This window comes from Lutra lutra, chromosome 9 (genome assembly GCF_902655055.1).
Source record: "Lutra lutra chromosome 9, mLutLut1.2, whole genome shotgun sequence".
Lineage (NCBI taxonomy): Eukaryota > Metazoa > Chordata > Mammalia > Carnivora > Mustelidae > Lutra > Lutra lutra.
In genome coordinates this window covers 32,299,059-32,323,131 of record NC_062286.1, presented here as the reverse complement: position 1 = coordinate 32,323,131, position 24,073 = coordinate 32,299,059, and the positions used below count along the sequence as shown (strand labels likewise).

The following is a 24,073-nucleotide window of genomic DNA, read 5'->3' as shown; positions in this document are numbered from 1 at the left end:
CCCCTGAAGTGGCCTGCAGGTGTTGAGTTTTACTGAAAGTTCCCCAGATTCTGCAGATTCTTAAAATGCAGCCAGGTTGGAAGCCATTCATCTAGCTGGCTGTCTTCATTTTACAGGTCAAGTATTGAGGCCAAGAAATGTCCTTCAAGCCTGCTGCCGCCCTTGCTCCAGCCAAAAAAGCTTCCCTGACATCACAGCAAATATAAAGCCAGAATGAAGACCTTCTGTGGAAAGGACGATGTTCGGGGCTTTCCTTGGTTGGGCTGATGTGGGTGTGTTCCAGGGTTCTGAGAAGAAGGATTTGGACCTTTCCAAGGTCAGAATAAAACTTTCTTGAAATAGTCCAGGTCTACCTTCTGTAAATAGGAGATGTGTTATCATGCCTTAATTGGAGCTGTACTTTTGGCCAAGTTAGTACTTAATGTCCCAATGTCTGGAGTTGTGTTCCCTCAACTATACACGTCCCAGTGTCATAGTCAACAGGTGGAGAATTCCCCCGAGAGCAGGCTCCAAAGCCGGAGACTTAACATGCTCCCTCCACTCGGTTGTGGTTCAAAATGCCGCTGGGCTTCCTCTCCCTTTGGGAATGTCCTCTGGAGCCGTAGGTTAATCATTATGCAAATGTTAAATACTTTGAAAGTTGGAGAAAGGAAGGGAATTTTTCGAAGCACTTTCGTTATTATATCTTAGGAGAGATCACAAACAGCTGTTGGGGTTGACCTGCACTCAAGTTCTACTGTGCAGTTTGTGTGATATCAAATTATATATATGTATATGTATTTTTTTCTATTCAAATCTTCTTTAAGATGTCTATGTACTTTTGGGGTGCCCGGGTGGCTCAGTCGGTTAAGCATCTGCCTTTGGCTCAGGTTGTGATCCCGGGGTCCTGGGATCGAGCCCCTGCATTGGGTTCCCTGCTCTGTGGGGTGTCTGCTTCTCCCTCTGTTTCTGCCTGCCCCTCCTCCTTGCTGGTGCTCACTCTCTCTCTCTCTCTACCAAGTAAATGAGTAATATCTTAAAAAAAAAAAAAGATGTATATGTACTTTTGCCAAAACCTCTGGTTTCCCATAAATATCCAAATATATCGACCATCACCCAGGCTGTTTGTGTTTCCTCCCAGACTTAAGGGCCATTCTGGGAAAAGGCAGATTAAAACATTTCGCCCTTGGAATGTGAGTTTGACTGAGATGTTATTTAGATTTTTTAAATAGCCTAAATGCCTGGGGTGATCTGAAAGGAAACACCACAGAGAGTCATGTTGCCTAAGAAATAGGGCAAGTCCTGCTCACTCAGGCATAGACTGAAGGGAAAAACAAAGTCCTTTCTCTTATCCTGAAGGTCAAAACTTCTTTGGCTTCTCTTGTCCTAGTCTCTTCCTCTGTGTCCTCAAGGGTTTCTAAATAATAAACCGCTATTTAATAATTTTTTTATATTAAACTTTTCCTGTTCGAATGATGGTGGGCTTTCTCCCTCCTGTTCTGATCCATACTGACACCAGGCCCTTCCGAGACACTGAGCTCCCCAAGAGCACAGGATGGTCGTTGCAGCAGGGCTGGGATGAGGCAAGCAAAGGCTCATGGGTTCTTGAAGCTGCGGGGTTGTTCAAGTTCAGGGAGGGCACGTGAGGATGGCTACCTCCTTGCACGTGGAGCCCTAGGTCCCTTGCTTGCCTCGCCCTAGACCTTGCTGTGCGGTTTTCTTTTTCAGAGTTCTGTCTAGCACATTCCAGAGAATTCATCTACTGAAGCCCTTACCGCCACCCCTCCCCCCGGCCATGATGGTATTTGGAGGTGGAGCCTTTGGGAGATAATTAGTTTGATGACAACAGGAGGGTGATGCTCTTATGATATAATTAGTGCCCTTATAAGAAGAGGAAGGCAGAATGAGAGCTCTCTCCCCCACTGTATTCGCCCAGGAAAGGTCACGTGAGCACACAGAGAGGCCAGGAAGTGGACCTCTCCAGGAACCGAATCTGCAGGTGCCTTGACCTTGGACTTGCCAGCCTCCACAACTGAGAAAGAGATGCCCATTGTTCAAGCCACCCCATGATGATGTTTTGCTCTGGAAGCCAGAGCTAAGACAGTGCCCACCCAGCATGTCCTGAAAGGCTGAATCATCTTCTCTGCCTCAGAACCATCCCTCTCATGCAGCTTAAGCAAACAGTCAAGTCTCTAGGCAGGGTAGCATGATATTCAAAAGCCAGACTCTAAAGTCTTGTAGACCCAGGCTCAATCTTAGCCTTACAGCGACACCAGTCTAGTCACTCCTTCTGTCTCAGTTTCTTTAGCTGTGAAATAAGCAAAATAATAATACCTACTCCATAGGGGTGTGGAAAGGATGGAGTAAGACTGTGCACACACAGACTTAGCTCAGTGCCCTCAATAGCTGTACTGTTAGTAGTAGGCTGAAGTCACTACCCACTATATTAACCCCAAATTCCCCCTAGTCTGAGTCACAAAATGATGAAATGGAGTCAAAATCCAGTATGTCAGTAATTAGTCACTCAGAGAGGGTTGAAAGTCTCAAAGTTGAACGTTGCTTCTCTCTGTCCCAAGAGCCAAACAGCAGCCAAAGTAAACAAGGTTTAGGAAGGAATGTAAAAAACAGGGAAATGGCATCGATCTCCTTTCCCATCAAAGAAGATTAGATTAGAATAAATACTCAATCTATTCTTTTTTGTTTCCATTTCAAGAAGTCGAAACTTTGTTCAAACCCCATTCATTGAGGATGTTTGGTGCCCCTTTCAGGTTCCAGGAATCATGCTAGTTAGTAAAGATTTAAAAATAAGATACCCTCTTTGCTCTCCAGCCGCTGAAGGTCCTGAGGTACAGAGATAAGCATGCAAACAAAGCAAAGGTTGTTTTGAGTGTGGGTTACTCTCACTGAGGTGAAGTTCCTGGGCTCGGCAGGAGGGAGTGGGCAGGGAGCTGGCAAGGTCAGAGAACCTTTTCCACAGGAGAAAAAGGTACTCTCCATTATCCATATTGCTATCGCCCTGAGGAAGTGGAAAGGGAAGCGTGGAAGCTAATTCCTGTGATAGAAATAGTCTCACCATGGCCGGGTCGCAAAGATTCACCATCTGGCTTGCACAATTCCTTTGTATCTAACATTCAGTTCTCACAAGCTGATAGGAACCAACTTCAGAACATCCCCGTGGAGGTACTCTAAACCATGAGTAAAATTGCTCTCAAACTGTATTGAGCATAATTTAATTTCACCTTGATAATCCTGGAGAGTACTTCATGGCATTGTAGTTCCTGAGAGTCAACATGGGGAACATTAATTACTCTCGAACTGTGTCTACGCCGAGTTGCTAATCAACAGCATTGTGGTAGCTAGCTTGCAACACTGAGGGGCTGAGAAGGGAAAGATGCAACAGAGTGTCTTGTAAGTTGTCAGTGGTATGGTTTTACTCCTTAAGCAGCTCTGGAAGGAATCCAGTAGAGGCTATCACCTTCCTTAGGTAAATTTATTACGGTATAAATAGTAATAACAGCGACAGAAATCATAATCATTTCCTTCTGAAGGAATAAGGCTTTATAATTTTCAAAGTGAATTGGACTTTCACCTTGAAGAAAATAGAATAGAGGCTTTATCTCCAGAAACAAATGGAGTGTATAAAATTCCGTCTTTCTCGTCAGCCCCATGCTACTGACTTCTGAATAACGTTCTGGTTGTATGTATCTGGGATTTGGGAAATTTTCCTAGCTCTTGGGAAGGAAGTTAACTAAAACATATGACATCTCTGGCAAGAGTCACAATTTCACACAAAAACTTTCTTGCAATAACTTCACATATTGCTTCCCCTGGTGGAATCACCGTCTCTAGGGAAAGCTTGGGTCTAAAATGACAACTGTTTAATGGGAGTGAGAGCTGAATGCTAAATCCAGCACGTTTCATTTCTCACGAAGATGTCTTCATCTCAGAATCACTCGTATGGATGACGTTATGACAGAGGGAAGTTCTTCCAGATTTTTTTTCTTCTTGTTTGTAGAACACAGAAGCATTTTTAAGCTTCTTGAATGAAAAAAATAAGCAAATATGGTTACTACTCCTGCAAGTCAACAGTGTCTCCTGTAGATAAAATATTATGGAGTATTTGCTATTTACGTGAAATTGTGGGGGGCGGGGGGAGTGGCCACTGCAAAGAGGGTTAGCAGAGATTGGTGGTTGTAAGATTTCTTCCTGAATTAGACTAGTTATGGGAATCGATGCTTTCAAATTTCAAAATGTGCTAGATATGGCAAATATATATATGCCTTAAGGAAATAAAAGCCAGATAGGTATTTGCTGTGCTTGCTAGTAGAGGAAAGTAAAAGCATTTGAACATTAAGGGATGAGGTTACCTCTTATGGCAGTGGCGCATGCTCTTTATGGTCCCATGTGCACAAGGGCCGGTCTCTGCACTGCACACTTTCTGATGTTGGACTGCAAGGTGTGCATGCGAAAGATTTTCAGGACGCATTTGTTGATAGTCACAGTGCGGAGATGGTGTGAAAAGGTTGGGCAAATGCCTACTGTAGGCAACATGTTCATGACCTAAAGGAAGGGGAGAGTCAGAGCGAGGAGGGTGAAGGTCTAAGTTTATGAAGCTTCGGTCCCGTCGCCACACTGAGGAGTGACAGGGGAGGCTATTCAAGCCCTCTGGCAGCCCCAGAGACTTTGAACTGTCAGGATGAATAATTTGCTATGAGCTCAAAATCGCAAAACTGATAATCAGTCCTGATTTTGCTACTGTATTGACTAATTATTTGACTATTTACGATTGACTAACTATCTATATCTTGTGGAGAATTTAAAGAAAACCTTCGTGGTGTATATTTTCGTGAACCCAAAAGTTACTTTCTTCCATCTGTTGAAAGGCTGTGAGAACACAAATGTCTCCCTGTAACAATTTTAACTAGCACTTTCCCACAAATGAGCATGTTCAAGAACCCCTGAAAAGAGTCTAATAATCAGACACCAAATGTATGAGGTAGTAGGAGGAAGAAAGAGACAGTGTGGAGAAATACCAATCCACAGATAACCCTTAATGCAATCTCTTAAATTAGAACATTTAATTTCAACAGCTACTCCATGAATTCCATAGCATGTTCTTGCTCTTGGATAAAATCAGTGACAAAAAAATGAGATGGTCAACCAACAGCAACAAAAAGATTAGGAGAACCAATGAGTCTGTAATATCCCCAAGCCAAAGGAGCACTAATCCCTGAATAATGAAAGGAACATGGCATGGTTTTGGGATTAAGATATAAACCGATGTTGGAATCCTGGTTGTCCACTTAGAATCTGTGTAATAACCTTGGGCAATTCACCTAATTCCTCTGGGCCTTATTTTCTTCATTTCCTAAATGGGATAATTATACCAGGCATAAGATTTTTTGGAAAGATTTATACTAGAAGCTCAATTCTAATTATCATCCAACAGGCCGAAGAGTTTGCTGTGTGATTGTCTTTGAAGTTGCAAGTGAGTGGATATGGATTTCTCTAGCTGATCTGTGCCAGGGGATATGACTATGACGGGAAACAGGAAGTGTTAGAGGTGTGCGAAGGCTTCTGCCTCCTGTTCTCCGTGTGCACGCTTTCGTCACCACTGGTGGAGTCGCCTGGCTGTGGTTAAGTCTTCACTGAGGTGGTTTGCATGGTTCCCGTTCCCATCTGGAGAAGAAAGCCTTGGAACGCTTTACACTGCCCCACAAGTCACCTGAGGGCCAGGCATCATATGGCAGCAGGAGGTCTTGAGGCTGACACCGCAGGTTCTTCCGCATGTTCTATGTATCTTGTCCTGACAGGCAGGACCAGGCCAACATACACTGAGGATGCTGAGTCTATCTCCATACCATGGACTGTTCTAAAGGCTTTGTGTAACTGAGTTCATTTCTCCCTTCAACTCTGTGAAGGATTTTACAAGACAAGACATAGAAACGGAAACACAGTTTCCATTGCTTGCCCAAGGACCCACAGCCATATTGGTCTGGCTCTGGGTCCATGGGGTGAACTATTATACAACCTGATCTAAGAAGAAGAAATGAGATAACATACATACAGCTCCTAGCACAGTGTCTGGCTCTTGGAAACTGGTCTGTCCCTGGGAGCCGGTGTAGCTACGGTGCATCTAAGACTTTGTGAACTCTTCTTGGGTGGCCACCTGAATCTCTGTTGGAGCTGTTCATAGCCCTTCATATTCTGACTTATCAGTAGATAAAGTCACAGTGCAGATTTTGGGGGCCCTCCTGGTTGAATTCTTTCAAGACACTGGAAATATCAGAACAGCTCAACAGATCAGCCAACAGGACCAGCAGTAACTGTTATTCATCCTCTGGGTAATTTGGCACCTAATCTCACCAAACTATTGAGAAATCTGCTTTCTTGGCAAGTAACTTCAAAACTGGTGAATCTTGGCAAAAATGTGACCATCATTTAGGTTAATAAATGTTTCCATGTGATAATCATCTATGTGAGTTATAAATTTGGTTATATCATTGGAAAGGAAATTCCTTTCTGTTAATCGTGTGTGGGAGCAGGAGGGATGTGAGGACAGAAGTGAAGTTAGTAGGTTAGTTCACAGTATCATTCTGCAAATATCTCAAGTGGGGAAAGAGAAAACCACATGGCAAATAAAGGAACTATTAAGGACAACACAACTGTATTTTAACTGGACATATTTTTATCACTATTGAATCCATGTCTTGCAGTTTTTCTGAGAAGTCAACTATCAAAGTGACTGTAAAGTAATTTCACTTTGCATCAACTGTTTTGTAGAGGAAAAGAACAAATGTTCTTGAGGACTGCTACCAGATGGGCTAGGATTTTAATATCAGCCCTCATACTTACCAACTGTGCAAATTCGGGCAAGTTACTAACCAATCTGAGCAGAAATTTCCTCATATCTAAAATTCACCCAACAAATTTGCTGTAAGGTCTAAAGTATGTAAAATTTTTGTCACACAGGAGATGCTCAATAAATGGTAATTAATGTTATTATCTCTAGTTTTTCTTTGAATAAATTTCTGTGACCCAAATGAGGGAGCTTATTCAAGGCATATACCTAGATCTTTATTAGAGGGATTTTTTAACCCATAGGATATACATCAAATTGTTTACTTGAGCAGAAGAAATTCTAGAGTGAGGAATTAACTTTCTAATGACTAGACAAACTTAGTTGAGTAAATTATCTGATCAGTTCAGGAAAGAAAAAGTAGGGCGGGAGACTCAGAGGTTGTCTTTCTCTGTCTATTGGTTCAGTTTATTGCTGTAAGCTTCCTTTTTTGGGGGAGCAATGGAGACACGGTGATTCCATTTCCATAGAACTATATATTTATTAATGTATTATTTTATTTTTATTATTTTTTAATTTTTAAAATTATTTTTAAATTATTTACTAAGTAATTTTTTAAACTCACTACCCAAGATTATGAGTCGCATACAGAACGCTCTACAGACTGAGCCAGCCAGGCACTCCAGAACTACATTTTGAAATAGGGACAATTGGATTTAGAAAATTCCTTTTGTACAAATATAACTCATTTACAGCTAGTTATTCAAATATCCCGTGACAGAAAAATAAAAATGTGGGACTTTCATTTAATTAAAGGCTCCAGTATACTCTTCCCTGAAAATAGTTGCTCACATTAGGAAACTGTTCTCTTTCATGTATTAAAACAGCATCTCATAGGAAGACGGTAATTGATTAAGAAGTAACTTGCTGATATGAAATTGCTGATGTGATTTCAAAATGTCTTTAAGATGAATCCAGCTCAACGAGGCTTATATGCATAGATTGGAGAAATAAGGAGCTTATCATAGGATTTTCATAGCCACCTCAAAATGGTAAATGAAGATAAATTGCAGAAATCAGGACTACATGTTGTAATCAAAGAGGAACCTTGCCTACAGACTGAAACAAACTTGGAAAACAAGTGAATGGAAGATTAAACAATGAAGTCTGAGTAAGATTACTTGTTCCCCTGTGATTAAATCCCGACAGGCTCCATGAGTCAAAATGTAAACACATACTAGTTATGGTGGACCTCGCTGGTTTATACTTTGGCAAGTCACAGCTGCCTCAAATTTACCATTGAAAAGGTGTCTTTGGAGAAATGAAACTAGCTATTGCCTTCTTTCAAGCATGTGATGTATTATTCATGATAAGGAATTCCTACGATAGGAGTAAGCCTTCTTATAATATTCCAATGACTTTCTTACATTTTGAAAAAATATATTCATAATATTTAATACCCTTACGTTTTTCATACCTGATTCACAGAATATTCAAGAATTCCCCGCTATATGCTTAATTTTAAGGTCTGAATTTTGAAATGCCTTCCTTTTTCTGAGATGGCAGCTTTACTAATCAAGGTACTACCAAACATATGGATGGACAAACAAACACATACCAAGAAGCACAAATGAGAGGAACCTAGGTATGAAACCAGCCAATAATAGTAAAGCTGATATTTATTCACTTACTTACTGTTTGCCAATATCGAGCTAAGCACTTTGGAAGAACTATTTCTTTTTTTTTTTAGATTTTATTTATTTATTTGACAGAGAGAGATCACAAGCAGGCAGAGAGGCAGGCAGAGAGACAGGAAGGGAAGCAGACTCCCTGCTGAGCAGTGAGCCTGATGCGAGGCTCAATCCCAGGACTCTGGGATCATGACCTGAGCCAAAGGCAGAGGCTTTAATCCACTGAGCCACCCAGGCACCACAGAACTATTTCTTTTAACCAGCAATCCTAATAAAACAAAATCCCAGTATCCCAGATTATAAGAATAAAGGGTTTTGAAAAATCTTAATTGTTGATAAAGAATTAAATCCCTAAATGAGAACAGAAAGCGTTTTGCAGGTGATTTCTTGGTAATTTGTAAAACTGAAGTTTTCCTAAAATTAAGTGTATACTGATGATTATGAATCATTCACTGCAAGTGTCTACAGTCAAATTTTAAGTGATTTCTCTGCTTTATTAGTTATTTTTATTAAAGCTTATATGAAACTTCCGATTAAAGTTCCAAATGTAGCCGAAAAGATAAAACATTTTCCCTATTGTAAGTTTTCACTGAAGTACACTGTCAAGAGAAACAAATGCTAAGTCTAAAAGATCTTCCATGATTTGGACTTTTCATTCATTTCTTGAGCTGCGTTAACTACCTTCTGTGCACCACACCTTGGGGACACAAATAAGACAAGAACTCCACCCTCAAATAATACCCAGCCTATTAAGAGAGGCATGTAAACAAACCATAGCAAATATAAAACACAGTACATCACATAATAGGGGTAGATAGAATGGAGGCCCAAAGGAGGAAGTAGTCAATTTTCACAGAAAAAAAGGAAAATTCTAAGAAACTTTCATGACAAAAAAGGTAGTTTTAGGGGCACCTGGCTGGCTCAGTCAGTGAGCATGCAACGCTTGATCTCCAGGTTGTGAGTTCGAGCCCCACACCGGGTGTAAAAATTACCTTTAAAAAAAGACAATGTGGGGCACCTGGGTGGCTCAGTCAGTTAAGCGTCTGTCTTAGGTTCAGGTCATGGTCCCAGGGTACTGAGATCCAGACCCACATGAGCTCCCTGCTGAGCGGGGATTCTGCCTTCCCTCTCCCTCTGCTCTTCTCCCCACTGCTCCTGCTCTCATACACTCTCTCTCTGTCTCTCAAATAAATAAATAAATAATTTAAAAAAAAAAAGATGATGTACTAAATGTAGAGGAAAATCAGTGGCTTTTGGTAGTTGTTCCAGGTACTTATGTGTTCAATCTACTTTTTTTGTCAAAAGATGAATTACTTAAAAAAAAAAAAAAGCATAGAATTCTATCTCAGTCACCTACCATTCCATACTATTTTATTTCCTATTCCTGACATTCTGTTTCTCTCAGGACTTCATTTTTTTCTTTTAAGTAACTAATCAGATAGTTTTCCTATCAAATGAAAATTCATCTTAGCACTTATAACACAACCTAGTGACATCACACGTACGTATAGGAGACAGGTACGAGCATGTTTATTCCCACGTTGTTTATAAGAGAAAAATATGGAAACCATTTAAAGATGCATCAGTACGAGAATGGGTAAACTGTGGTCTTTTGACACAATGAAATACCATGTAACTGTTTAAATGAACTGGAAGACGTGTATTAATACATGTTGAGTAAAAACTTGAGAAGTGTAGAATATATTGTTTTATAAAGATGGAAAATGGACAAAAACCATTGCTGTTTATGGATACATTTATAACTTAAGCATAAAAAAACACAAAAATTAAAACTCAAAAAAGTCAGGGGCATGTGGCTGGCTCAGTCAGTAGAGCATGTGACTCGTGATTTCAGGGTCATGAGTTCAAGCCCCACATTGGGCATGGAGTCTACTCAAAAACAAAACTGAACTAAACTAAACTAAAAACAAAACAAAACTGCAAAGGATGCCTGGGTGGCTCCATCGGTTAAGCATCTGGCTCTTGATTTCAGCTCAGGTCATGATCTCAGGGTCCTGGGATCAAGTCCCTCATCAAGTTCCCTGCTCAGCAAAGAGTCTGCTTGAGATTGTCTCTCTTCCTCTCCCTCTGCCCCTCCCCCCACTCGCACACTCTGTCTCTTTCTCTCTAAAATAAATAAATAACTCTTTAAAAAAAAAAAACCTCAAAGTTCAAGCTAGGTGTTAACTCTGTCAAGAGCAGGAGAAGAATGGGGACAGGTTGGTTATAGGGACTTTACATGTGTAAGGTTTTAACATGGAGGGGAAAAGGAGAGGAAAAGAATAAGAGAGGGCAGGAGAAAATAAGGAAAAGAGAGATCAGGAGCAAATAGGCAACATTTTATTTTATGACTGAGCTGGGTAGGAGATCTATGTTTTGTTTTTTGTTTTTTTGGTTGTTTTTTTTTTTTTTTTTTTTTTGGCTACATTATTCTCTGTACTTTTCTGCATGTTTGAAATATTCTTGGGGTGCCTGGGTGACACAGCCAGTTAAGCGTCTGCTCTTGGTTTCAGCTCAGGTCAGATCTCAGGAGCGTGATCTCAGGTCATGAGATTAAACCTCAAGACAGGCTTCACACCCAGCCTGGAGTCCGCTTAAGACTCTCTTTCCCTCTGCACCTTTCCTGCATGTGCACACACGCACACTCTCTCTCTTTCTCTCTCTAAAATAAATAAATAAATAAATAAATAAATAAATAAATAAATAAATAAATCTTTACAAGAAAAGAAATAGTCTATATTAAAATGAAGGACTGGTAAATCTCTATAGCAGTAATCCACAACGTTACTGACCAAATCTAATAAACAGTCAAAAATTTTTAAAGTAAAAAATAAGCAAACCGCACATATAATTTTTAAATGCTAGTAAAGGAACTTATTTGCTTCTACGGGAGATAATATTTTTACATAGCTTTGCCGCTTCTCTTCTAGGGCATTCTCAAAAAAGACGTGAACGTCTTGGCATTATAAAGGAGGTACTGGTGCTTATTGGCTTTTCTGCTGCAAACCTATCTATGATAGAATAAAGGGCTCCTGAGAGACCAACAAAAGACTAACAATCTGTCCAACACTTATTTATGTTTCTTTTTTTTCTTAAGTCCCCTGAGGATTTTTAAGAAAGAGGTTCAGAGTTTAGCAGGCCTCCAAATGAAAAAGCATAATATGAATTCATGTGCTGATAACCAAATGACTAGTTCCAGAGGCAAAATTAGAACCTCAGCCTGGTGAATAAATTAAGGTCGAATTTGTAGTGAGTCTCTGACACCAAAAGAGGATAAAGATTTGAGGGGCTAGATGCAGGGAAAAGGAGCCAGGGCTGGGAGGATGGAGACCTAGCCGCGGGATTAACTCTGTCACCAACTACACCAGTAGGGTGACTTTAGAGCGGTCACTGTACCTCTCTCTGAACCTTCATGTCCTTGTCTGTAAAGTGAAATACTGGATTTGATCATTCTAAGATCCTTTCTAGGTCTCAAAGTCTAGAATTTCGTATCCCAAATCATAGCAAGATATGAGCCCTTGGTTTAAACCATGGGTAATAAAAAAATTCACATTAGAGATTTCTGCGAGACTGATAAATGAGGTAGAAATAGGTCTCTAGACCCAAGCTTAAGCAAATCATATCCCCCTACTCCCCAAAAGAGGAGGTAGGGTTGGAGAATATATGTGATGTAGAAATTAACATGAGGTTTTGTAATCTGTGAGAAATCATGGAAAACTACAACAGAGCCAGAAAGTGGCAAGTGTGAATGCAGCCATTCCATACTGCTTATCTGAAGCTGTTGTGTGTAAGGCACAGTTAAGCACTAAAGGATGCAGTCCTAGCCCTCAAAAATCTCAAGGTTTTGTAGGGAAGATGGAAAAACAGACACTAAGTATTGTTTTTTTTTTTTTTTAAAGATTTTATTTATTTATTTGTCAGAGAGAGAGAGAGCACAGGCAGACAGAGTGTCAGAGGGAGAAGCAGGATCCTTGCAGAGCAAGGAGCCCGATGCAGGACTCGATCCCAAGACGCTGGGATCGTGACCTGAGCCGAAGGCAGCCGTCCAACCAACTGAGCCACCCAGGCATCCCGACACTAAGTATTGTTAACAGAGGTATGTACGATATGTTACAAACTCAGATAAAGCACATCATCCTCACTAGGGAAATCAAGGAAGACTTCCTAAAGGAGGTCAGCTTTAAATTCAATAGTTTAAATAGATAAATAGGAATTAGGTGAGGAAGTCGCAAGTAGGAACCTCACACGAGAAAGCAGAGATGTGATATGAGAACATGGTTATTTCAGTAAAGAGCAAGTAGCACGGTATGGCCATAATTCAGAGTAGAGATATATGGCAGGAGATGAGAGTGGCAATTTAGGCAAAGGTCGGATCACAAAAGTCATTGAATGTCAACAGAAGGAGTTTAGATTTTTATTAGTGGTAATGAGGAACCACTTTAAGCCAAGGATAGAGACAAGATACAATGTGAATTTCAGTTGAATCTTTCTGAAAGCTCTGGGGATGACAGATTGTACATGTGAGAGACAAGTCAGGGGGACCACTTGTAAGACACCAATACAGTAATCTAGGTGACAATGAGGAGGGCCTGGGGGATAGGCAAATGTTCTGATTCTCAAAAGGGCAGATTCTGGCAACTATAGATTGGCGAACTATATTTTCCTCTCTAGAAAACTCTCCAAAAATCACCCAAAAGGCCATTGAGGTGCCTTAGAAAATGCATTGATCGCTAGGAACTACTAACAGTTCGCCCAGAGGCATCCAGACCAACCTTCTCTCCTTTGCAAGCCAGGTTGAGAGATCGGAGAAGAGTGTGATGGTCAGTGAGCCATGACCTCCCCACACTAACCCCACCCCATGCTTTGTTTCTGCCCTTACCCTTTATCACAATAACCTCGATAAAGGTTTCTCTGTAAGGACTGTTAGGACCTCAGTGAGGCCCTCACAATTCAGAGATGGGCCTTTAAATCCCAAAAAAAGGCCAAATAAAAGATGCTGGGACCTGCAATTTTTCCCAATTTCAGAGGCTATGGCAGCCAACCACTCATGAGCCTTGATACTCTGATACATCAAAAATTCAACATGATACTCCAATTGAGAACCTAACCAGGCTGTCGAAGCCAATTAATTTTGTTTCATATTGATTATTCTCAGCGTTAATCCCTACGTCCATTTGTACCCATTCTCAATGGATGGCTATGGGTTCCCAAGATCCTGCCAGCCTCTCTTTGATTCCCACCCTTGGGGTCTTTGCACAGCTGGTTCTTCCCTAGAATGCTCTCTCGCCATGCTTAACCTCTCTGATTTTAGGCCCCAGCTGAAGGCTTTCTCTGGCCACCTGACCTAAAGCTAGGATGCCCCTTGGTTTCACCATCTCTGACCCTTGTTTTCTTCCTTCAGGACATTCATTACAACTGGCACTGATTTCTTGTCTGCTTCGGTTTGGTTTTGTCTTTTCAGTCTCCCACAAGAATTAGAATCCCCTGAGGGCAGGGACCAGGTCTGTCTTATTCATCACTGTATCACTAGCAGGTAGCATGGTGTCTGGAACGTAGTAGGTTGTCAATTAATATTGAATGAATGAATGAATGAATGAATCTGTCTGCCTTGATCCAAAGTTGGCTCATATAGGACTCCAGTTTGCTTCTGTAGCCTCTCCACTTTGCTTTGGGCCCCGACCAGCCACCAACGTTCTCACCCATACAGTATCCTATTTCACCCTTCACCTCCCCTGGTTCAGCTCTTCCAGCCAGAGCTCTCCCCTCAGGCAACACAATGAACAATGCGTTCGTCTCAGAGCCATTTCTCTCACTGCCTCATTGATCAGCTAGAGCTGTTAACCTCAGCTGATTCTTGCTGCCACTCCTTGACAAGAAAATAAATAAATAAAAATAAGCAACAGAAAACAGCCCAAACCACAGCTGCCTTGGGATCCTTCAGCCAATCCTTGAGTACTGGCTCTAATCACCAAATCTACATCAGGTACAAAGTTGGCAGTGTGGCTAATATAATGGTGAATCAGTGTCGTGATGATCTGGAAAATCACAGTTTTGGTCAATCACATCATTGAAACACTATTTTCAAGCTGGGTTCCACAGTCGAAGGGGGAAATATTGAAAACTTAAAGTATGCCCAGACGAAGATGATGAGTTTATAAACTGTTGAAATAGGAATGGAGGGGCACCTGGGTGGCTCAGTGGGTTAAGCCTCTGCCTTTGGCTCAGGTCATGATCTCAGGATCCTGGGAAGGAGCCCCGAATCGGGCTCTCTGCTCGGCAGGGAGCCTGCTTCCCCCTCTCTCTCTGCCTGCTTCTCTGCCTACTTGTGATCTCTGTCTGTCAAATAAATAAATAAATAAAATCTTTTTTAAAAATTAAAAAAAAAAAGAAATGGGAATGGAGCTTAATATGCGGATTCTGAAGCCAGACGGAGTTTGAACCCCGGCTCCACTACTTACTATGTGATACTTACAAATTAATTAACTTTGTGCCTTGATTTCCCCAGCTGTGAAATGGAGCTAATAATAGCACCCATCCCATAGAGCATTATGAGGATCAAATGAATTGACACGTGCAAAGCAGTTAAAATACTACCAGGCACATACTAAGTTTCACTGTGTCACTATCCGATGGTATATGAAGCATGGGGAAGAAACTGGTACGGTATTTGATACATTATTCCTGAAGATCCTGGCTACTGAGAGTGGGGTCTGAGGATCTACAGCCTTGGCTTCACCTGGGAGCTTCTTGGAAATGTAGAATCTCAGGCCCCAGCTTGGCCTACTGAATCCGAGGGGGCACAACAGGAACCAAGTTGGGAGGGGGGAGAGATACAGCCAATAAGATGCCAATCCCATAGAACAAAAACTGATTTTTTTCATTCTTCTCTCTTCCTCTGCCATTCCCCCATCTCTCGGGGTTTTTCCTTTTCCCTCCAACTCTCACTCTCTTTCTCTCTTTTTTAAAAATTTCCTTTAATAATGTATTTAAAAAGAAGAAGAAGGAGGGGAGGAGGAGGAGAAGAAGAAGAAGGAGAAGGAGAAGAAGAAGAGGAAGAGGAGGAGGAAGAGAAAGAGGAGGAGGAAGAGGAAGAGGAGGAGGAGGAGGAGGAGAAGAAGAAGAGGAAGAAGAATGGGACACACCAGCCAGAGAGAAGCAGAAACAGCTTGAAGTCTGCATCCCCTACCAACTGCAGCACCATCCAGGCCACTGCCCCAGATCATCATGCGAAAGAAGCCCCAGACTGATGCAGCCATTGGGGCTGTCTTCCTTCACCCACCAGAGAGCAAAGCCCAAGAGTCAGAAGTAGGCCAGCAGAGGGCTGAGGTTGGGATGGGGTGGGAGGTGGGCCAGGCCTTCTGCCAGGCAGGAGCCGTACTGACTCCTCTTCTAGCTCCTGAAAGGAAGAACTTCCCAAAAGGTACAATCTGAGCTTGAGCAGCTTACTATGCCCAACATGGCCATTCACTGGAAGGTCCTTACTCTGGACCAGCCTCCACCCACCTGGGGAAGTAGGAGGAAGCAGCCATGAGAGGGGAAAAAAAAAAAAAAAAAAGAACTTAGGCTGGTTTCGTTGGTAGAACATGTGACTCTTGATCTCAGGGTCATGAGTTCAAGCCCGACGTTCAGCGTAGAGATTACTTAAAAAAAAAAGAAAAGAAAAAGAAAAACCAACCTCAGGCTTCATGCTGCATGGAGGGCTTCACACTGAAGCAGCGGGAGAAAGAGTGTGTTTGAGCCCCAGCCGTGAGACGCCCCCATGGGAATCCAGTCAAACATAAATGGCCCATAAGATCCCCAATAAAAACCTAGTTTCTGCCTCATGGAGAATTGTCACATGTAAGAGGACACAAAGAAGTTGCCAAACAGACTGCAGAGATGTGCCAAGGAAATGTGGGAGAAATGGCTTCAGGTTTGACTCCTCTGGGACACCATCTTATTTTGAGGGGCCACAGTAAGAGAATCTTTGGCTGTGATGGGAATGCTGTGGAAAATCAAGACCACTGAAAAGGAAAACAGTTTCATCTCTCTGATGAGATGAAGGAAATATGTTGTTATATACAGTTTTTTGAATCATTTTCAGTGCATTTGAGTTCCTAACTAGCATATAAGACATGATATGTCAGAGGCTGTTATCTTTTTCTTTTAGTTTCCTCAGACAGAACCTAATACACTGTGTTGCATGCAATAGGTGCTCAATAAATGAACAGAATTTCAGGAGATGCTCATCTCACCAGATGTAAATTAATTTGACAATAATCAGATGATGAAGAACATTAATATGAAGTAAATCTATGGCATTTAAGGACCAGAGTCTGCCACAATCCTCTGCTTCCTGTGTTAACTAGGTACTTACACAGAAGGCAGCAATGGGAATTATCAGGCAAAAGTGTAAACAGATAAGGATTAAAATCCCTGTGCCGCTAATTTGCTATGTGAGTTCTGCCCTTAAGTCACCTAACATTTAGTAGGGCTTCAATTTCCTCATCTGAAATGAAGGTAGAAGACAGGAGTTATTACAGCAAATAAGAATTACGGGGCTGAGCATTAAAGACATGACTGGGAAGAAATTCATATCTGTCCTGTTTCCCAGCAGAGAAATCCCTGGTTTCACGTTGGCAGTGTCCCAGACTTCCCTAGTTGTCCCTTGTACCTGAAAAATGAAGAAAATGAAGGTGGTCAGCGAAGTCTGACTAATATTAGGAAAAGATTCTAAATCCATCAAGATTCACAGTCAAACTACCCCTCATTACAAACTCCTAACCTGCATTTTAATATAGATGGAATTACACAGAACTTTTCTGGGACGGAGCAAATGCTAGATTTAGAGTATCAAGGGGTTGGGATGAGGGAGCAAGATTTGGAACCAACTGGTACAAGTACCCATTGGTGTAGGGTATCCAAGCAGTGAAGGTCCCTCTCTGCCAAGTGAGGCGATGCAATGGGTAGTACGGAAAACAAGGGATCCATATTGCCCTGATCCCCTTCTCTTCACCAAACAAGGTCTCCCTATATCTCGATCCCTTCGAGCTGCTATAACAGAATATCATAGACTAGGTGATTGTCAACCATGGAAATTTATTTCTCACAGCTCTGGAGGTTGAGAAATTCAAGATCAAGATACTAGCAGATCTGATGTTTGGTGAGAGCCCACTTCCTGGTTCACAGATGGCAATTTTCGGCTGTGTCCTCACATGAGAGAAGGGGCAGGAGCAGCTCTCTGGGGTCTCTTTTATAAGAGCACTAATTCCAGTCAGGCTAGCTTCTCTGTCATGACCTAATTAACTCCCAAAGGCCCTACCCTCCAAACACTATCACATCGAGAATTAAGTTTCAGCATATGAATCTGGGGGACACAAACATTCAGTTCATTGTACGATTCTTGAATGAGTAAAAGAGGTTCATTTTCTCCCAAGACTCCTCATTACTAAACCAAGGGTCAAGAACAATAAGTAAATCCATTGCTTATTGTTCTAAGACTGCTTGGTGGCTTAATCTTTGTTCAAAGAAAATGAGACCAGCTGATGTTTCAATGTCAGAACGGTAGCAAAAAAATAAATAAAATAAAATCTGGTGCCAAATATGGAAGTTTATTATATCCATAGTGGGGTGGAAAGCAAAGAATTAGCAGGAACAAAAGTAACACATATGCCCCCAAATCTTCAGTTAACTCATGATGAGTCATTTGCTGAAAGCAGTGGTTCAGGAGGGCTACGCCATATTTTGAAACTATGCTGAGTAACGGAGTGAAGAGGACGAGAAAGGAAATAGAATCTTATCAAAAAGGAAATGAGCCAAGCAAAAGCAAAAGAATTTCTGGAATACTTGTGAAGTAAATCTATTTAGAAACCTCAGAGCCCCTTAACCATTTGGGGGAGGAGAACCATGAATGTAGGCCCTTTGTGGTTTACCATTTACAATTCTGAAACTTGGCCAAGTCCAGTCAGAACTCCAGAATTGTATTTTTTTTAGATCTCTAATATTATTGGAACATCAGCTTATTGTTGAAAAAAATGACAATTCAACTGAGCAAGATGAAGATCACGTGAAATCAAATACATCATTTAGAAGTACATTGATTTCTAATGTAAATGTTTCCATTCCCAAATGGAGATGATTACCTGCCTCAGGAATATTATCCAGATGATGAAAATTGAGGCCAAAGACGTAACCTACTTTATTGGTAGGTGGTTCTTGAGGTGGCTTCGGGAAATAAAACCAAACAACTTTTCTACCTACAGTGAGAGTAATTTACATATATTGGATTCTCTTTACCATGTAATTGTTAGTTTCCTAATTTACTGCTTGATTGTTAACTCTTCATTTCAAAAACAATATTAGCTTCTCCAACAATATTCATCCATTCTTTCAAGCTACAATTGTAGAAATTTCTTCACTCCTGAATTCCACTAATTGCCATTAGTTACCATTAATTTAGTAGATTAAACTTTAAGATCTTTTTCAATTGAAATGTTTGTTAATCTAATTCTGCCATTCTCCTTAGGGGACTATTAACTCAGAAATACTTGTTCTTTTGTGTTTGTATTTCTGTTTACTCTTCTCCCCTCTCAAGTTAATCATTGGGGAACTTTGTTCTTCCAACTTTGAAATGAGTACATGTATCACATAAGCTTAATATTTTTTTTAAGATTTTATTTATTTATTTGACAGAGAGAGATCACAAGTAGGCAGAGAGGCAGGCAGAGGGAGGTGGGGGGGAAGCAGGCTCCCCACTGAGCAGAGAGCCCGATGCAGGGCTCGATCCCAGGACCCTGGGATCATGACCTGAACCGAAGGCCGAGGCTTTAACCCACTAAGCCACCCAGGTGCCCCTAAGCTTAATATTAGGAAAACATATTTTAGCACCTATAATAAAAGTGACCTATTTGCAGAAAGAGACAATGAACTGGTTTAAAAGCTTTCTTTGTTTTTACATATAAGCTATAAAATAATTATTAAAAAGTAAAATTCAGTCTCTTTTCTTCACTGAAGATCAATTCCATCAGAGTCTTAGAATTACTGAAATCAAAGCTCTTACTATTTAGTGACATCAAATTCTCTGATGAATAAGCTTCTGTTCAATGTTTACATTTTTTAAACAAGAACAGTGTTCCAGATTTCTTATATATTCATTTATATTCATCATGTGATACTGGAAACCGTGTGTATTACATTATATTACAATGAGTCATTGCCACTAGGCCAACAGGAAGTAACAAAAAAAGCCAAAGAAACAATGTGATTTTTTCAGAATTAACTGAACGCTAGACATTTTTTAATATAGCAGCATTTTCTTTCTACAGAATAGACAAGAATGCCAACAGACATACGTGTGTGTGTACTATATGCATAATACATAGCATATAATTATATACACAAAGGCATACATATGTAGATGTACCCATACGAATAAACACATGTGATAAATTCCAACACAAATACATTGCTCTCCTTTCCTTAGTTAAAAAAAAAAATCTGTATCTTAAGGTTGAATTTTAAAAGCCATTATAAAAAATCATCTTCATACAGTATATCTACTCTATATCTAATATGTGGTTCTTTGTCTATTTCTGCATCTAGTATGGTTTTTCTTACTAAAGTTTAATTTTCTCTCAATTTTAACACATCACAAAGATGATCACATATATTTCCTGCATAAAATTTCTTTTCTTTTAGCAAAAGACAAACTACGAAACAATAAGCAGATTAATTTAAAAATCAACAACCGTTAAAATGAGCTTTTAAAAATGAGACTCTTTTTAATCCCAGTAAATTACTGCATTGTAACTGATCCTTTTGCACAGTGTTTATTCAATGTAGAAGAGTATGACAGCGTAATCACTTTCAGTCCTACAAATTATTGGCAATAAAATTAGATACTCGTTTCTGTTTTACATTTTTTTCCAAATTAAAAAAAAATTCATTATCCTTACCTCTACGTCTCAAATTCTGGTAGCATCTATGGATCCCTAACTCTTGGCAGGTGATACCTCAGACAAACATATCTCTTTATAAACTTTATAAACTTTATATAAAAGAAGGGACCTCCCAAACCTTTCTCCCTGTCTTCCATTATTTCAAAAATAAATTCAGGGCTCAGCAGTATGCATTTATGGTTACTAGAATTTTTTTTTAATTTTCAAAGAAATCATCAAACTCTCGAGTTGATTATACTTAAACAACGTAATCATGGAGTTTTAGACAACAATCCTTCATTTTACCTCTGATTACCTCTGACTTGCCCAACAACACATAGCTCAGCAAACAGAAGGCTTGCACCAGAATCCAGGTCCCTTTCCCAGGTGGGTAATCCCCAGAGTGCGTGCTATAAAATACATATAAGTAATGTGTTGCGATCTTTATTGAAGAGAAAATGAGAATCAGCAGTCTAAAATACCATTCAGTTCCACAGGATCCCAGGCTATTCTAGCCCTGTTCTAAACAGATAGAAATTTGTAGATTTTATAAGCAAAGCCAAATTTTCAAATAAGGGAATAAGGCAAAAACAGCAGCATAGGAAGTATATGCGCTAAAAAAAGAATATGCCTCTTCTTATCTCAGAAATACTGCATATACACTTTCTTAACTTGAGAAGTCAAGCTAAATTTGATTAACCACATTTCTACATATCACATGAGCCTACCACTAGTATAGAAGAGAGTGGAAACCAAAAGAAATGTCACAGATTTCATGGTGTGATTCGGTTTCTTTCCAAATGACACTTTATTTGAAAAGGCATATATTTGGAATTTGCCTTTTAGAAAATGCTTCTTTTCGGGCGCCTGGGTGGCTCAGTCAGTTAAGCATCTGCCTTGGGCTCAGGTTGTGATCCCAAGGTCCTGGGATCAGCCCACACGGGCCTGAGTAGGGAGTCTGCTTTTCCCTCTCACTCTCCCTCTGTGCTGTCTCTCTCTCAAGTGGATAAATAAAATCCTTAAGAAGAAAAGAAAAGAAAATGCTTCTTTTCCATTTGCAAATATAATTCTAGTGTAATTAATCTAATCTGCATTTCAAAGTTCTTGAGCTGAGCTTTCCACCAAGCATGAGATCTCTCTTTATGGACCAGAACAAAGAACAGTATATTGAACACAATCCAGAACAGTCAACATGGTGGTAGCCATAAGATGATAGAGCCTCCATATGTCATCAAAAGCATAGTCTTTCCAAGATGGCTTATCAGACATCTGTTTATCCTTGTCCGTGTTCAAGTGCCCAACAGACATTTTGTTGCCATACAAATCCTGCAAAGTAAACAAAAAATGTGCTGAGAAAAACCAACAGATAAGAAAAAAGATGAACCTTTATGGAAGGTGAGCCTGAGGATGAGGTCTACTTAAAATGCTTGCATCCAGGGGCACCTGGATGGCTCAGTCCATTAAGCATCTGCCTTTGGCTCAGGTCATGACCCCAGGGTCCTGGGATGGAGCCCTTCATTGGGATTTCTGCTCAGGGGGGAATCTGTTTCTCCCTCTCCTTCTGCCTGCCACTCACCCTGCTCCTGTTCTCTCTCGCTCTCTCACTCACTCTCAAATAAATAAAATCTTTAAAACAACAACAATAATGGGGCGCCTGGGTGGCTCAGTGGGTTAAAGCCTCTGCCTTCGGCTCTGGTCATGGTCCCAGGATCCTGGGATCAAGCCCCACATCAGGCTCTCTGCTCGGCAGGGAGCCTGCTTCCCCCTCTCTCTCTGCCTGCCTCTCTGCCTACTTGTGATCTTTATCTGTCAAATAAATAAATAAAATCTTAAAAAAAAAATAAAACAACAACAACAACAAAACCACTTATATCCAAGGCAACCATATGAGGTAGAGACAGTTAATTGCTTACTTAAGGCATTTCAAATTCCGAATTTAACTAACCCAAAGTAAAGTGTTTATCCTGATTTGATACTAGACATGACACTGGGAAAGAAGAAAAATGGGGAGCCATTGGCCAGTGTTCTTAGTTCTCCATAGTCCCCTGTTTCAGAAATCAATAGTTGCTGTATTTACAGGGAATGCATCACAGATTAAAATAGCAGAAGGAAATGGAGCTGCTGTTTGAGGAGGAACTAATCTGATTCAGAAGATTTGGAATGATGAAATTCAATCAGACTTTTATGTAGCTGTTCCAGAAATAACGCCCAAGCTTAATCCATTAGAGAAGGAAATGGAAAAAAAAAAAAAAAAGATTTCCAAGGCTTGGAATTCCATTGCTTGTGACATCCCCAAAGTTCTTGAATTATTTAAAACTGGATATGAAATTAAGGTAGATGAAGAAAGGGAGAACATTTTCAAGACCAAAATAGCAATAGTAGATATGGCAAGTGACCAGATAGCTGCCAATCTGCTAGCAGTGGGTATGTTACTAATGTAGGCACAGACTGCTGAATTTGGAACACTTGGTGCTAGGTCCTTTCCCTGGAAGTCTGTGACCAAAGATGGAGCCATTGTTGCCTAAAGTAACAAAAAACAAAGAAAGTAACAATGAAACTGCCTAGAAGTATTGTGCTGTGAAATTTTCAGTGGCTTAGGAAGCAATAGAAAATTCTGAAACTGTGTAATTTAAGTGTCTTGTTATTTCTTGATCATCATACTTGAAAATGAATTTTAATGCTGGAAAATCTTATCACACTTTCAAAAGTAAGAAAAGAAAATGTTCCCTATGTCTGGGGAAAAAAACCAGTGTCTTGAATTATTAGATAAGTTTTTGTTCTTTCCTTCAACTATTTACATGAATTATTTGGACTTTGTATGGATGGAGCTTTGAAATATTCAAATTCCTTGAAATATTTTATTATATAAGGTTCCTATTTATTAAACCCTGTAGGATGCAATTTTCTGGGGAAGTGAAGATTCAGTTCAATTATCATTTCTTCAGTACAGAGAGTCCACAGAGCAGAGTCTGGGGGATAGAGGAAGTGCAAAGATTAAGTAAGCCAGTCTTGAGAGATTTTACCCATCAGGGAAAATCCAAAGTGATAAACCACAAGTTAGAGAGGTCCTAAAAAGAGGTAACTGCCAGAGATGGCTGGAGGAAAAGCTTCAGGCAGAAGCTAACATTCCAGATGAGTCCTAAAGGGCCAACTGAGGAGTATCACAAGTAGGGGGGCAAGGAAATGAGGGGTTGAGGTGTCACCTTGACTCCTGCTCTCTTTTTCATTTATGAAATCCCTTTGAGGTATGATCATCACACAGTCATCTTCACGCCATGGTGCCAGCTCCTTTGGTCCAAACTTTGGTGCTGCCTCCCCACTGGGCAAACACATTCTGACATTCCCAGGAGCCCCTTTTCTGTGGGCTGCCCTGCACTCCTTCTCCCAGAGAGACTCCCCTGTTCAGCAGTTGTGCCCTTCACAAGCAGCCCAAAAGAAGCAGTGCTGATTAGCACTCACAATCTCATCAGGACCCCCAACACATAGCCATTCCCCCTCTTTCTCAAGTCCTGCCTGATGAAAGATGCCATCCAGTCCAGCAACCTGGCCACGCAGGTGACCACAGCCCCACTTTCCAATGTTTCCATGACACCCCAAGTGATAGTCCTTGACTTGGGATGAAAAGCTTTTCCATCCAGCTTCAGATCTCCCCTGTCCCTCGCTCACAGTGACTCTTTGTAGACTCTGCT

The 24,073-nt window shown here is 40.6% G+C and overlaps 1 pseudogene; it reads left to right on the top strand.

Annotated features, from left to right (window-relative positions):
* Window positions 1-21,619: 21,619 nt before the first annotated feature.
* On the top strand, window positions 21,620-23,098 carry LOC125108254 (39S ribosomal protein L1, mitochondrial-like; annotated as a pseudogene).
* Window positions 23,099-24,073: the final 975 nt, after the last annotated feature.